Consider the following 14,019-nt stretch of genomic DNA (forward strand, 5'->3'; position numbering starts at 1 on the left):
TACAGGCACCCGCCCACGCCCGACTAATTTTTGTATTTTTTAGTAGAGAGGGGGTTTCGCCATGTTGGCCAGGCTGGTCTTGAATTCCTTACCTCAGGTGATCCGCCTGCCTCGGCCTCCCCAAGTGCTGGGATTATGGGTGTGAGCCACTGCGCGGTTGTGAGTTAAGTCTTAAAGGACGTGTAGGCAGAGGGAAGGGCAATGGAAATGCATCGTGCACAGCTGGCAGGGGGACAGCACAGCAAAGGCTGGGAGCGGAGGACCCGGCAGCGGAGGCAAACCTGGTTGGAGGAGACTGGCTGAGCGCTATTGTGGCAGGGGACGAGGAGCCGTATTTACCCACAGGTGGAGGAGACAAGGTCTTTACTGTTCACCCAGGGGCTAGGCCTCTTCCACGGGCTCCCTGAATCCCCATGCTGGCCGCCAAGGGAAGGAGCTATTCCTGCAGCTGGACAAATGAGGAAACGGAGGCACAAAGCATTCTAGCATTTGCTCAAGTGGCACAGCAGTAGGAACTCTTTCCCTGGGGGCCGGCCCAGGAGCATTTTGTCCCATGGAGAATTGAAACAGCATCGGGACAGTGAGCCAGCAGGCAGCACTGGCAGGTGTAGATTTAGAAGACTGACTGTTGGCAGGCGTGGTTGCTCACGCCGGTAATCCCAGCACTTTGGGAGGCCAAGGTGGGCAGATTACTTGAGGCTGGGAGTTTGAGACCAGCCTGACCAATACGCTAAAACTCCGTCTTGACTGATAATACAAACATTAGCCAGGCGTGGTGGCAGGTGCCTGTAATCCCAGCTACTCGGGAGGCTGAGGCGGGGAGAATTGCTTGAACCCAGGAGGCAGAGGTTGCAGTGAGCTGAGATCGCACCACGGCACTGCAGCCTGGTCAACAGAGCGAGATTCCGTCTTAAAAAATAAAAATAAAAAAGTGCCAGTTGCGGTGGCTCACGCCTGTAATCCCAGCACTTTGGGAGGCTGAGGCGGGCGGATTACTTGAGGTCAGGAGTTCGTGACCAGCCTGGCCAACATGGTGAAACCATGTCACTACTAAAAATACCAAATATTAGCCAAGCATAGTGGTGGGCGCCTGTAATCCCAGCTATTCAGGAGGCTGAGGCAGGAGAATTGCTTGAACTTGGGAGATGGAGGTTGCAGTAAACTGAGATCATGCTACTGCACTCCAGCCTGGGCGACAGAGCGAGACTCTGTCTCAAAAAAACAAAAAACAAAACAGAAGTCTGACTGTGAGTGAAGAATGGACTGGAAGGACAGTGATGGAAGCAAATAACTAGTGATGCTGTGGTTGTTACTATTAATTGCATCAGCAGTAACCAGCACTTAATGAGCACCTGATGCATACCAAGTCCTGTAGCTCCTTAACAAGCATTATGACATTTAATTCTTGTGAGAGCCCCATGGGGAAAGTCCTGCCATGGTGTCCCATTTGCAGATAAGTGAAGTGATTTGCGTAAAACCCCCTACTTTGACAGGATGGCCATACTTTCCAGTTTGCCTAGGACAGCCCAGATTACACATACTGTTCCAGCGTAATTATTAATAGCACTTCCTTTCATTCTCAAAGGTGACCTGTTTAGACAATCAATTACACGTCACTCTAGTCAGAGGATCCCTAGAGCGGTGGTAAAGGAGGCAGTTTGGTGCAATGTCAAAGGCCCTGAGCTCAAATCCTGGCCTAGTGGCTGACCGTGGGCAAAGCACTTGGCCCATGTGAACCTCAAGTTTCTCATCTCTGAAATGGGTATAATAGCAGTGTGGGTATTTACTAGTTGGGTGTTGTGAGCCCCAGGCAGATGACCGAGCAAGCAGTCCTGATGGAAGTGGCTACAACCTGCCCCATGCTTGCTCCATCTTCTTCACCCGTGGGCAGGGAGGGCCGGCAGGAAAGAAAAAGTGGTTGAGAACCTCCCTACTATATGCCACATGCTTTGTCTTCTCCAGCTCATTGACAGGAAACCTGTGAATCAGGAATTCTTGCCCCCTTTTACATCTGGGTAAGCTAAGGCAGAGAGGAGCCCTCTCCCTCCTTTGCAGCCTGTCTCCAGATAGAAATCTATCTCCATGTAGGCTGTGCCCTCGTTCCTGGCTCCACTCCTGATTTAAGGATCTGACTCATGTTTTCCCTCTGGAAAACGGGAGAAAGGGAGAAGTTTCAATATCCCCAGGAAGGATCCAGGGTTGAGTAGTCTCCCTTTCTCATGCTTTTCTCCTTCCCCAATTTCCTGCAGTCCCCTTACTTCCCTTTGAGAGGCTGTGCCCAGGAGTGCAGGGGTTAACCTCGGCAGGACTGTAATCACCGTGCAGAATGCAGAACAAATGCCTCCCAGCTGGGGACTGGGAGCTGCTAGGTGAACCAACTGCCCGGAGCTCAGGATCCCCTACCTCCCTGTCTTGAAGGAACCAGGCTCCTCAGGCTACAGTCCCAGAGCTCAGCTGCCCCCTCCACTCAGCCCAGCAGATTGGGTTGGCCAAGGCAAGGGGTCTAAGGGAAGGAGGCAGGTCCTGGGCAGGGAGCAGTCTATAGAGCCAGGGAGGAGGGGGCAGGCCACAGGTAGGGAGAAGTACTTCGTCCTTGGGGACCCAGGGATGCTAGTGGCTGCTTCCAGGTTCCAGGGAGGTTTGGGATGGGAGCCTTGAACTGAGGCCACAACTATTAGCCCCTCCCTAGGGTGCATGTCCCCTTTGTACCCCCAAAGTCTGGCTGGGCTTTTGGTCAGTTAATGCATCTGCTCATTGACCCACTGATTGGTCTTTCCTGTTCTCCAGCTCTTGAGTATCCACTGGTCCATCCATCCACCAATGCAATTGCTAATTCATCCATCTACCACTGCCCACTCTCCTGTCCATCCATTTGCCCTCCCCTCCATGCACCCATTTACCCACCTACTTCCTGTCCATGTCTTGATCTGCCACTCACACACATCCAAGCACGGAACCACTTACTTACCCACCCCTCCATTGACACACTGCCTATCCCCCCGTTCATCCATCCATCCACTCACCCACCCATCCAGCCACCTACACACCCATGCATCCTTCCACTCCATCATCCATTTACCCACCTGTACACCCACCCACCCACTCTATCCAGCATCGCTTGATCCACTGCCCATACCCGTGGCCATCTACTCACCCACCTGTCCATCTACGCCTTCCACTTCCATCCTGTAATGCCCTCACACTGACTCATACCTGGTCCCTGCTGACCAATGTGGGTGTCTGAGCACGTCTCCATCTTTCTCACATACATGCACTTCACTCATCTCATCAGTGGGTTACCTGGAGGCAAAATACCCTTGAAGACTGCTTTTTTGTGGGGGTTTTTTTTTTGTTTTTTTTTGTGAGACAGAGTCTTGCTCTGTCGCCCAGGTTGGAGTGCAATGACGTGATCTCAGCTCACTGCAACCTCTGCCTCCAGGCTTCAAGTAATTCTCTTGCCTCAGCCTCCTGAGTAGCTGGGATTACAGATGTCCATCATCAAGCCCAGCTAATTTTTTTTTTTTGTATTTTTTGTATTTTTAGTAGAGATGGGGTTTTGCCACGTTGGCCAGGCTGGTCTCTAACTCCTGACCTCAGGTGATCCATCCGCCTTGGCCTCCCAAAAATGCTGGGATTACAGGCATGAGCCACCATGCCCGGCCAAAGACTGCTTTGAAATGTCACCTTCTCCTGGAAGAACTCCTTCAAAATGAGCCTCCCCACTGCATCTGGTCCATCCTCCATGTTGGTGTCTATTTCTGAGTGAGATCGCTGATGAGACAGTGATGTCTGCACATGCTCTGTGCTCCTGGCACACTGGGAAATGGATGATTAGGACCAACATAGGAATCCTTGTCCCTCGTTCCTTGACTGAGCCAACCGAGAGTAGGTACCCTCCTCCTGGGACCAATCCAGGGATAATCACTGGCTAGACCCCTGCGGGGGCTCAGGCACACCTGGGCACTGCAGGGGAAGGGGGCAGCTTTGGACTCTTCAAGAGGTTTGTGCTGTGACCTAGTTCTCTAGAGGTGACCTCACACCTAGGGAAGATGGGCAATGGGCCAAGGAGGCTGACCCCATGCTCTCCCCTCTGCGACCCAGTGTGCATTGCCAAGTCAGAAAAACGTGAGTGCAAATCAGGACTTTGTCTCTCACTAGCAGAGTGACCTTGGATAAGTCAGTTCTCAGCATTGGTCTCAGCTCCATTATCTGTAATAAGTCATAAAGTTCATTGCCTGACCTGTAGTTATGGTCAAGGAAGGGTAGCTGTTATAATGTCTTTCTTTCTTTCTTTTCTTTTCTTTTCTTTTCTTTCTTTTTTTCTTTTTTTAGATCAAGTCTTGCTCTGTGGCCCAGGCTGGAGTGAAATGGCACCATCTCGGCTCACTGCAAACTGCGCCTCCTGGGTTCAAGCGATTCTCCTGCCTCAGCCTCCTAAGTAGCTGGGATTATAGGCATCTGCAACCACGCCCAGTTAATTTTTGTGTTTTTAGTAGAGACGAGGTTTCCCCATGTTGGCCAGGCTAGTCTTGAATTCCTGACCTCAGGTGATCCACCCGCCTTAGCTCCCAAAGTGCTGGGATTACAGGCGTGAGCCTCTGCACCCGACCATTTTTTTTTTTTTTTTTGAGATGGAGTCTCGTTCTGTCACCCAGGCTGGAATGCAGTAGTGGTGATCTTGGCTCACTGCAACCTCTGCCTCCCGGGTTCAAGTGATTCTCGTGCCTCAGTCTCCCAAGTAGCTGGGATTACAGGTGCCTACCACCACACCCGGCTAATTTTTATATTTTTAGTAGAGACGGGGTTTCACCGTGTTGGCCAGGCTGGTCTCAAACTCCTGGGTTCAAGCGATCCACCCACCTCAAGCTCCCAAAGTGCTGGGATTACAGGTGTGAGCCACTGCGCCTGGCCTGTTATGACTTTATTATTTTCCCTTTACCGGTAGGCAGGTTCATTGAACACCTGGTAAATGGGTAGCGGCTGCAGCAGGCCCTGGGCTAGGTGCCTTCTGAGGGGGCAGCGGTAAGGAACATGGGCCCTAATTTCAAGACACTTAGAGTCTGCTGGGGAAGACAGAGCCCAGGAGACTGGTGGTGATGAAAGGTCGAAGCAGCCATTGAAGGGACCAGGGAGGCAGAAGACCGACTGAGGAGGGCCAGGGAGGCTTCCTGGAGAAGGTGGCATTTGAGTTGGGCATTCTGTCTTGGGGTAAGATTGTCTGTAGGTGAAGTTGGGGACAGAACCGCCCTCAGCAGAGAGGTGGAAGTGGGAATGGGTACACCTGAGGGCGGTTCATGATCTGGTTCTGGAAGGCTAGAAGTTGAGCTGGGTCTACTGTGGAGGACGCAGGAGAGGCATTGAATGCCACACACAGGGAGGGTAGTGTTGGGTGCTAGGCTGGGCCACTGCCCCACCCAGTGATGGTGGTCCTCGGGGATCACAGACCCCGGGGGTGACTCAGGATCCTTGATGGGGCTTCCTCATTAGCAGAGGCTGGGGGCAACCCTTTCTAATGCTGTTTTTAGTTTTGCTTTTTTTTTTTTTTCCCTTGTGGCCCTTGATGACAGGAATGTGTTCCGAAAGAGCCAGGAGATGGAGACCCTCCTGGAAGGACCCTTTGGCTCTCTGGTTCCTTCCTCTGACTCCAGATCCCCACAAGTCAACACTTGATCGGGAATGGGGGCGGTTTCAGGGTTCTCAGAAGGCTCCTGGGGGCTAGGCGCAGTGGCTCACACCTGTAGTCCCAGCATTTTGGGAGACTGAGGCCAGCAGATCACTTGAGGTCAGGAGTTCGAGACCAGCCTAGCCAATGTGGCAAAACCCCGTCTCTACTAAAAATACAAAAATTAGCTGGGTGTGGTGGCGCATGCCAGGAATCCCAGCTACTAGGGAGGCTGAGGCATAGGAATCGCTTGAACCTGGCAGGTGGAGGTTGCAGTGAGCTGAGATGTGCCACTGCACTCCAGCCTGGGCAACTGAAAATAATAATAATAATAATAAGGCTTCTGAGGCCACTGAGGCCCGGAGACAATAGACTTGTCGGGGTTGCATGCGAGTGTGCAGTGGAGTCCTGGGCTGCCACACACTCCATGGCTGGCTTCAGTGTGGGTGAGCATCTGTTGAGTGTGTGCCATCTCTCAGCCTAACAGGGTGAAACAGGCTCACAGACAGGTAAGGCTCAGCACCGACTTGGCAGGGCTTCCAGGAAGACTGCCTGGAGGAGGTAGGATGAGCGAGGCTCTATAGATGTATGAGGCTGTGTGCAAACAGTGAAAGCCAGGCTGGGAACACTGTGTGTGTCTGACATGGGTATACGCAGCCAAGGTGTGTCAGCCACAGTGATGACTGAGACATGCGGGAGTCAGAGCCTGGCCTGAGGCTAGGGAGTAGCCTGGGGGCCGAGTGATGGCAGATGCGTCCCTATCTGTGTCACCCAGCTGCTCCTCGTCCCTATCTGTGTCACCCAGCTGCTCCTCGAGGTGGTGTCTGGGTGCGAAAGGATTCTTGGGAGCAGTAGGGTCAGGATGGGAGTTAATCCCAGGGGCATTTTGGAGGGCGTGGCTGTGAGGCCCACGGGGAGGGCACGTCTCCAAGAGACAGCTGTCAGAGCCGGAAACGCCTCTGGAATTCCAGGCTCTGGGAAAAGAGCTGGCCTGTGGAAGAGCTTTCTCAGGCGGAGCCTTCCAGGCCGACCCAGCTCTGGTTTCTTGTTCACTGGTCCGCAGGGAAATGGGGGTGGGGAGGCCCCCACAACCCCTCTGGCTCCCTTTCTCCTGGAGAGCAAGAAGTTGGAGGGGGGTTGAGGAAGGATGTGGGGTCAGTTCCTCCAGCCCCACCCCTGAGGAGGACAGACAGATGGATGGACTGAGGGCGGAGTGGGGGTCCGCGGCTGTAGTTCGAGGGGGTGGGAGGGGCAGCAGAAGGGGTCAGGGCCAAGTGACCCTGTTGTCCCTGGGTGATGAGAGTGCGCTCTCCAGACTTGGGCCAGGTGGTTGAGGCCTGGATGGAAGGGTGGTGGGGAGGGGTCCTCCAGGAGACCTTTGTTCTCACTCTGAGGTGGGTGGGGTGGAGAGAGGAGGGGCATGCAGGGGGGACAGGAAAAGCCTTTGAGGAGCAGAAACAATGGCCTATTCTCTGTGGCTCAGCCTGGTCTAAGAGATAGGCCCATGGGCTGCAGGCCAGTCCTGCTTTGCCCTGACCATCTCCTGCATGGCCTCCTCCAGCCTGCCCCAGCCCTGGGGGCTTCACGTGGCCTTGCCTGGGTGGGCCGTGGGGGCGCCTTCCTCACCCCATGGCCATGTGCTCATTCCTGGACACATGGATCTCTCTGTTTTCTTCTAACAAAAGCCCGTCCACTTTGGTTAATGAAGCACTTCCATGTTCATGATCTCCTTTGTGTGGCAGAGACAGAAATGGACAGAAATGGACAGAAATGGACAAGCGAACACACCTTTTGCCCACGGCACCTGCCTGTTCATCAAAGACTGGGAGTCGGACCTGGCGCTCCTGGCTCTAGGTCCTGGGTTCATCCAGCAACCTCCTATGCCCCAAACCTGCTTCCTAGCTCCTGGTTTCCTCCTCTCTTTCCTGGACTGATGATAAGAAGAACAGCAGAAGCAGGAGGAGCATTAACTGAGCATCTCCTGATTGCCAGACACAGCTCAGAACTTGAAGTTCCACTTATATTTACTCTGATCCTCACAATGCCATTGTGCAGATGAGGAAACTGAGGCCACGGAGGTGAAGTAACCTCTCATGGCTTGGAAATGATCACGCTGGATTTGAGTCCAGGTCTGTCGCCCCTCAGTGGCCTGCTGCCTTGAGGGCAAAGGCTCTGGGACCATGCTCGGAGGGATCATGATCTCCCCTGGTCTCCACGGGTGAGGAGGAAACTTACGTCCTGTACACACATCCTTCTGGGGCAGGAATTATTCAGAAGCTTCCCTGATTGATGGCTGTTGCCTCTACTTACATCCCTTTGGTGACTGGAAGCTCACCACTGCCCCAGGAGGACAGCTCTGCCAGCCAAGAATTTCTCCCTGAAATGGAGCAGAAATCAACTCCTCATAACCTCTGCTCACTGCTCCTCCTTCCACCTCTGAGAACAGAGAGTTCCCCAGATGCTTCCCTTTGCCGAAAGTCAGAAGAAGACCTGGCTCCAAGTAGTCCCAGCTGTGGATCTTGGGCAAGTTCTTCAGCCTCCCCGTGCCTCAGTTTTCTCATCTGTCAAGTGGGAGTAACAATGCCTGTGGTTGGCCAGGCGCAGTGGCTCATGCCCGTAATCCCAGCACTTTGGGAGGGCCAGGTGGGCGGATCACGAGGTCAAGAGACTGAGACCAGCCTGGCCAACATGGTGAAACCCCGTCTCTACTAAAAATACAAAAATTAGCCAGGCATGGTGGCGGGCGCCTGTAGACCCAGCTACTCGGGAGGCTGAGGCAGGAGAATCACTTTAACTCGGGAGGTGGAGGTTTCAGTGAGCTGAGATCACGCCACTGCACTCCAGCTTGGTGACAGAGCAAGACTCCGTCTCAAAACAAACAAAAAAACAAACAAACAAAAAAACACCCAAAAACAAACAAATAAAAAGTGCCTGTGATCAAACATGTCTGCGAAAGGAACTTTAGAAACAGGTTGGGGGTGTGTTGTAATCATTGCAGAGGCTCAAGCTCGTTGTACTTTTCTCATTTGTTTCACGGACTTAACTTTCACTTCACAGCAAACGCTCATGAAGCCCCAGCTCAGCACCTGGCAGCAGGGCACAGCCACTGCCTTTGTGGTGTTTTTTTTTTTTTTTTTTTTTGAAAGAGTATCACTCTGTAGCCCAAACTGGAGTGCAGTGGTGCGCTCTTGGCTCACTGCAACCTCCACCTCCCGGTTCAAGCGATTCTGGTGCCTCAGCCTCTGGAGTAGCTGGGACTACAGGCACCCACCCCCACACCTGGCTAATTTTTTGTATTTTAGTAGAGATGGGGTTTCACCATGTAGCCCAGGGTGGTCTCAAACTCCTGAGCTCAGGTGATCTGTCTGCCTCGGACTCCCAAAGTGTTGGGATTACAGGCGTTAGCCACCGCGCCTGGCCCAGCCGCCGCCTTTGAACTCAGAAGTTCACACTCCCAGGTTGCAGAAGAGGGGACGCAATGGTTTAGGGTTTTATGTGCAGAGTCATCTTTATGAATTCATAAAGACTCTGACAACATCCTCATGGGCAAGTGGAGGATCTCACAGGCAAGGAAACTGCCCGGAGAGGTGAAGTGACCTGTCTGAAGTCCCACACCACCGTTCCAAAGGAGATTGACAGTGGATTCTCACCAGGCCATTCCCCGATTGGGTCTGCAGGGGTTAACCCGGCTGGCTGGCGCCTACCAAGCAGGAGGGGGGATCTCACAGAGAGTGAGAGTTGGAGAATGGGCAGCCCCCTCTGGATCTCTGACTCCCCCTCAGTGGGCAGCTTGAGCCCCTGCCAGCCTCTTGTTGACTCAGCCGGCCTCTCTTCTGCCAAGTCCTGCTGGCCAGAGCTCCTACGGGGAGGGTCAGGCCACATTCTTCTCTGGCTGGAGCCTGAGGGGTGGCTGGCACCTCCTGGTGGAGTCTGTGTGCTGGAGAGAAGCTCATCTGGTTTGTGGGCACTGGGACAGATGCTGGGGTGAGGCAGAAAATGTTTTTTGGGAGGGTCAAGGATGGCTTCCCAAGGAACCATCTCAGAGCAAATGGATTAGCCTGGGAACTGGGCTACTTGGTTACATGGCTCAGCTTGGTCTATTTTTTTTTTTTTGAGACAGGGTCTTGCTCTGTTGCCCAGGCTGCAGTACAGTGGCATGAATATGGCTTACAGGAGCCTCGACCTCCCAGGCTCAAGCAATCCTCCCTCCTCAGCTTCCTGAGTAACAAGGATCACAGGTGCCTACCACCATGCTCAGCTTGGCTAATATTTAAATTACTGTAGAGACGTGGTCGTGCTATGTTGCCCAGGCTGGTCTCGAACTCCTGGGCTCAAGTGATCCTCCCATCTCAGCCTCCCAAAGTGTTGGGATTACAGGCATGAGCCACTACACCTGGCCAGCTTTGCCATGAATGAGCTGGGTGATCTTAGTGAGACGCCCCCACCATCCTGCACCCCACCTCAGTTTCCCCATCCATCAAATGGGTATATGTGATCACATACCCTGCCTGCCTTATTCCACAGTTGTTGGGAGGATCAAAGGCAAAAACAAGTTGGGCCAGAGTGAACGCCCTTTGTAGAGCAAAGGCCCACACATGCTAGCTGGCCAGCCTGGCGTTCTCTAGGGCAGCAAGTGAAGGGAACGGGAGGCAGGGGCAACCCTTAGCTGTGGTGTTATCTGCCTGACATCCCTGCCTCCTCCCTGCTGGACATAGTGACACTGATAGTAATAGCACTTCCTGGCCAGGCACGGTGGCTCACACCTGTAATCCCAGCACTCTGGGAGGCCGAGGTGGGCAGAGCACGAGGTCAGGCATTCCAGACCAGCCTGGCCAACATGGTGAAACCCCATCTTTACTAAAAATCCAAAAATTAATCGGGCGTGGTGGCGCTTACCTGTAATCCCAGCTACTCTGGAGGCTGAGACAGGAGAATCGCTTGAACCTGGGAGGTGGAGGTTGCTGTGAGCTGAGATTGCACCACCGCACTCCAGCCTGGGTGACAGAGCAAGATTCCATCTCAAAAAACAAATAATAGGCTGGGCACTGTGGCTTACGCCCGTAATCTCAGCACTTTGGGAGGCCGAGGTGGGCGGATCACAAGGTCAGGAGATCGGAACCACGGTGAAACCCCGTCTCTACTGAAAATACAAAAAATTAGCTGGGCGCTGTGGCGGACGCCTGTAGTCCCAGCCACTCAGGAGGCTGAGGCAGGAGAATGGCATGAACCCAGGAGGCGGTGCTTGCAATGAGCTGAGATTGCGCCACTGCACTCCAGCCTGGGTGACTGAGCGAGATTCCCTCTCAAAAAAACAAATAATAATAATAATAATAGCACCTCCTGCCAGGTGCACAGCCCTCCAGGGTTTACAAAGTCCTTTCATTTCCATACCTGTCGCCCTGGCGCTGCCCTTCCTTCTACAGGGAATACTCTTTCCCCAGAGAAGTGAGAGGCTGTTTTCTGCTCAGTTCAAATGCCCCCTCCTCAGGGGCCTACAGGACCGGGGATCTAAATTAAGTTCTTGGCTGGGTGCGTTGGCTCACGCCTGTAATCCCAACACTTTGGGAGGTTGAGGTGGGCAGATCGCCTGAGGTCAGGAGTTCGAGACCAGCCTGGCCCACATGACGAAACCCCGATTCTACTAAAAATACAAAAATCAGCTGGGCATGGTGGTGTGTGCCTGTAATTCCAGCTACTTGGGAGGCTGAGGCAGGAGAATCACTTGAACCAGCGAGGTGGAGGTTGTAGTGAGCCGAGATGGTGCCATTGCCTCCGGCCTGGGCAAAAAGAATGAAACTGTCTCAAAAAACCAAAACAAATAAATTCTCTCCCATCCCTACCCCCCAGCACCCTCCCTTCCGTGCCGCTGCTCTGTGCCTCTGGTGACTGCCATGACCTTGTTCAGGGGATCATCTTCCCCCATGATGTTAACCTCCGCGAGGGCAGGGATGGTGACTGCCTTGCTCATTGCTGTGCCTGGTGACAGACAGCAGCCTTCCACAGTAGCTATGATTGTCTTCCTTCGTAGAGAAGCTCAGAGAGACCAAATGCCTTGCCCAAGTCCACACAGCTGGGAAGGAATGGAGCCAGGACTGGGGCCCAGGCCTCTTAGATTCCAGTCCGTGGCTCTTTCAAGAAATGCCCACAACTGCAATGCCTGTTTGCTCTGCAGGCCCTGACTCCCTGGAAAAGAGAAAGCATGTCTCACTCCTTTGTTACCCCACAAGGTCCAGCTCGTGTCTCCTCCTTCCACACAGTAGGTGCTGTGCACATATTTCTTTGGAGGATGTGGGAGGAATAAGCTACTATATTCAACATGCAAAGCCTGGCTGCCATCCTTATGGGCCTCTGTCCCTTCACCAGGGAGTAAGGACTAATGCCTCGGGCCCAGGGTAGGGGCATTCCAGGGGCCTCCTCACCCTGCTCAGGCAGTCCGGCTGGGCCAGCAGCTGTGGGGTGGCCGGATGCCCCACCCCTGGCGCCTTTGGGCCCTGAGCCCAGGCCGCAGGCTGAGCTGTTGGCTGGCACTGCTCCTTAGGCTTGGGGCAGGAACACCACAGGGATTTTAAAAATAAAGGGCCTTGAGACAGTGGCCTGGCCCAGGCAGCCACGGGGCGGGGCAGGGCCCAAACAGGGATGGTGGGGGAATGCTGAGCCCGCAGCGGGCTGCAAGGCCAGGGTGGCCTCATTTTCTCCTCCAGAAACGCTGCTCTCTTCCAAGAACACCTCCTCCCAGCCTACTCTAAACATGGATCTCAGATATTTCCCGAGCACCTACTATGTGCCGGGCCTTGGTGGCAGTGGGGTGAATCCTCCAGACACTCTTCCCCGCAACTGTATGGCTCTCCTCAGAGGGGTCCCTCCCTTCTTACCCAACCTCAGGCCACAGACTATTTATTGAGTACCTACTGTGTGCCAGGCGGCTCTGGTCTTTCACTCTCGGCCTCCTGGGTTCTTTCCCCCTCTGCTCTCACTCCCTCAGGCACTTCCCCTGTCCAGCCCATTTCAGTCCCCTTCTTTCTCCTCTGGCCCAGCTAACAGGAAATGCAGCCAGGGAGGTCAAGAGTCCCCGGCCTCTAGAGCCCAGCGTCTGCACACACAGGGCCTGTCTACATGGTGCGGTGGGGAAAGGGCAGCTTCCTGTTTACGACAATCACAAGTACCCTTGGGTGGTGCCTGGACAGGCCTCCAGGGCAGCCCCTCTAGTCTAGATCTAATCCCTCCCTAGGAGGGGCCCCCTGAGTACCCCCACAGGCCCCAGGCAGCTAGTTCAGACCCAGGCCACTAACACCCGTGCCCCCACCCGCAACATGGGACGGGTAGAGAAGGGAGGAGGAGCGAGGAGTCTTGGGAACAGCCTGGAATGTGGGAGTTGAAGGTCCGCAGGAAGCATCCCTGGCTCCAGGCCCCACTCCAAGTCTGGGTGCCCCGCCCCAGTCCTCTCCTCCCATCCCGGGGCCTCCCCAGCTCTGATGGGGGCGGGGCTGAGGGAGCCAGGAAGGAGGAGACCAGATTCCTTCCCGTCCTGCTGGGGCCTGAAGCTTCAGCTCTGGTTTGACCAGGCTCTGGCGGCCTAAATCTCTCCATCCCTAGGGCAGGGCGTTGAGCCAGTTCACGGGTCAGCCCCCATCTGCTGCTGCCTCCCTCTTTTCCCCCCTGCTGCCTCCACAATCCCAGAGGAGGGGTGAGGACATCAAGAGGCTGGGACCAGCAGGGAAGACCCCCACGGAGGGGTGGGGCTGGCCAAAGGTGCCCTTGGGGAAGCAAACAACCCTGCCTACCTCCCCCTCCAGGCAGCCCCAGCCAATCGATCCTGTGATTGCCCAATGGGTATTGACCGAGGGCCTGAGGGTCAGGGTCGCTGGTGCAGAAGAGACTGGGCAGAGGGAGGCCTGCCCCATCGTCCACACCCTCCCTCACCTAACCCAAAAGGAGGTAGGTGACCCCAGTCCTCGTTTCCCCTCTGGACCCCGGCCCCTTAGGGCACAACATGGTCGATGCTTGGGGCAGTCATCCCCCAGAGGCCGTGGGGTCACATTGGAGCTAGCTAGCTCAGAGGAGGCAGTCAGAGAGGGCTTCCTGGAGGAAGGAGGCCCCCCTCTCAATTTAGAAGCCTAAAACCGGGAAAGAGTGTGCCTGGCCCAGGAAATAACTTGGCCAAAGGCATGGCACTTCTAGAGACATGCTAGTGACATGATAGGGTTGGGGAAAGGCACAGGTGAGGGAAGGAGGGGAGGTTTTAGGGAGTGTAGGGCTGGGGTGGAAGGATGAGGTCATTCGTCCCAGTGGACTTTCTGTGGCTGTGGAGCGCCCTCTTTTGCCCCAGGCAGGAAGGCAGGGGGAGCCTGGTAAAGGAA

The 14,019-nt window shown here is 54.6% G+C and overlaps 1 long non-coding RNA gene across 1 annotated transcript; it reads right to left on the reverse strand.

The window, feature by feature from the left end:
• Positions 1–6,413: 6,413 nt before the first annotated feature.
• LOC141407836 (uncharacterized) lies at positions 6,414–10,711 on the reverse strand. The gene is made up of 2 exons (XR_012418760.1): positions 10,559–10,711; positions 6,414–8,223 (listed from the first exon to the last, which is right to left on the reverse strand). It is a non-coding gene; the product is annotated as an uncharacterized lncRNA (long non-coding RNA).
• Positions 10,712–14,019: the final 3,308 nt, after the last annotated feature.

This window comes from Macaca fascicularis, chromosome 10 (genome assembly GCF_037993035.2).
Source record: "Macaca fascicularis isolate 582-1 chromosome 10, T2T-MFA8v1.1".
Taxonomy (NCBI): domain Eukaryota; kingdom Metazoa; phylum Chordata; class Mammalia; order Primates; family Cercopithecidae; genus Macaca; species Macaca fascicularis.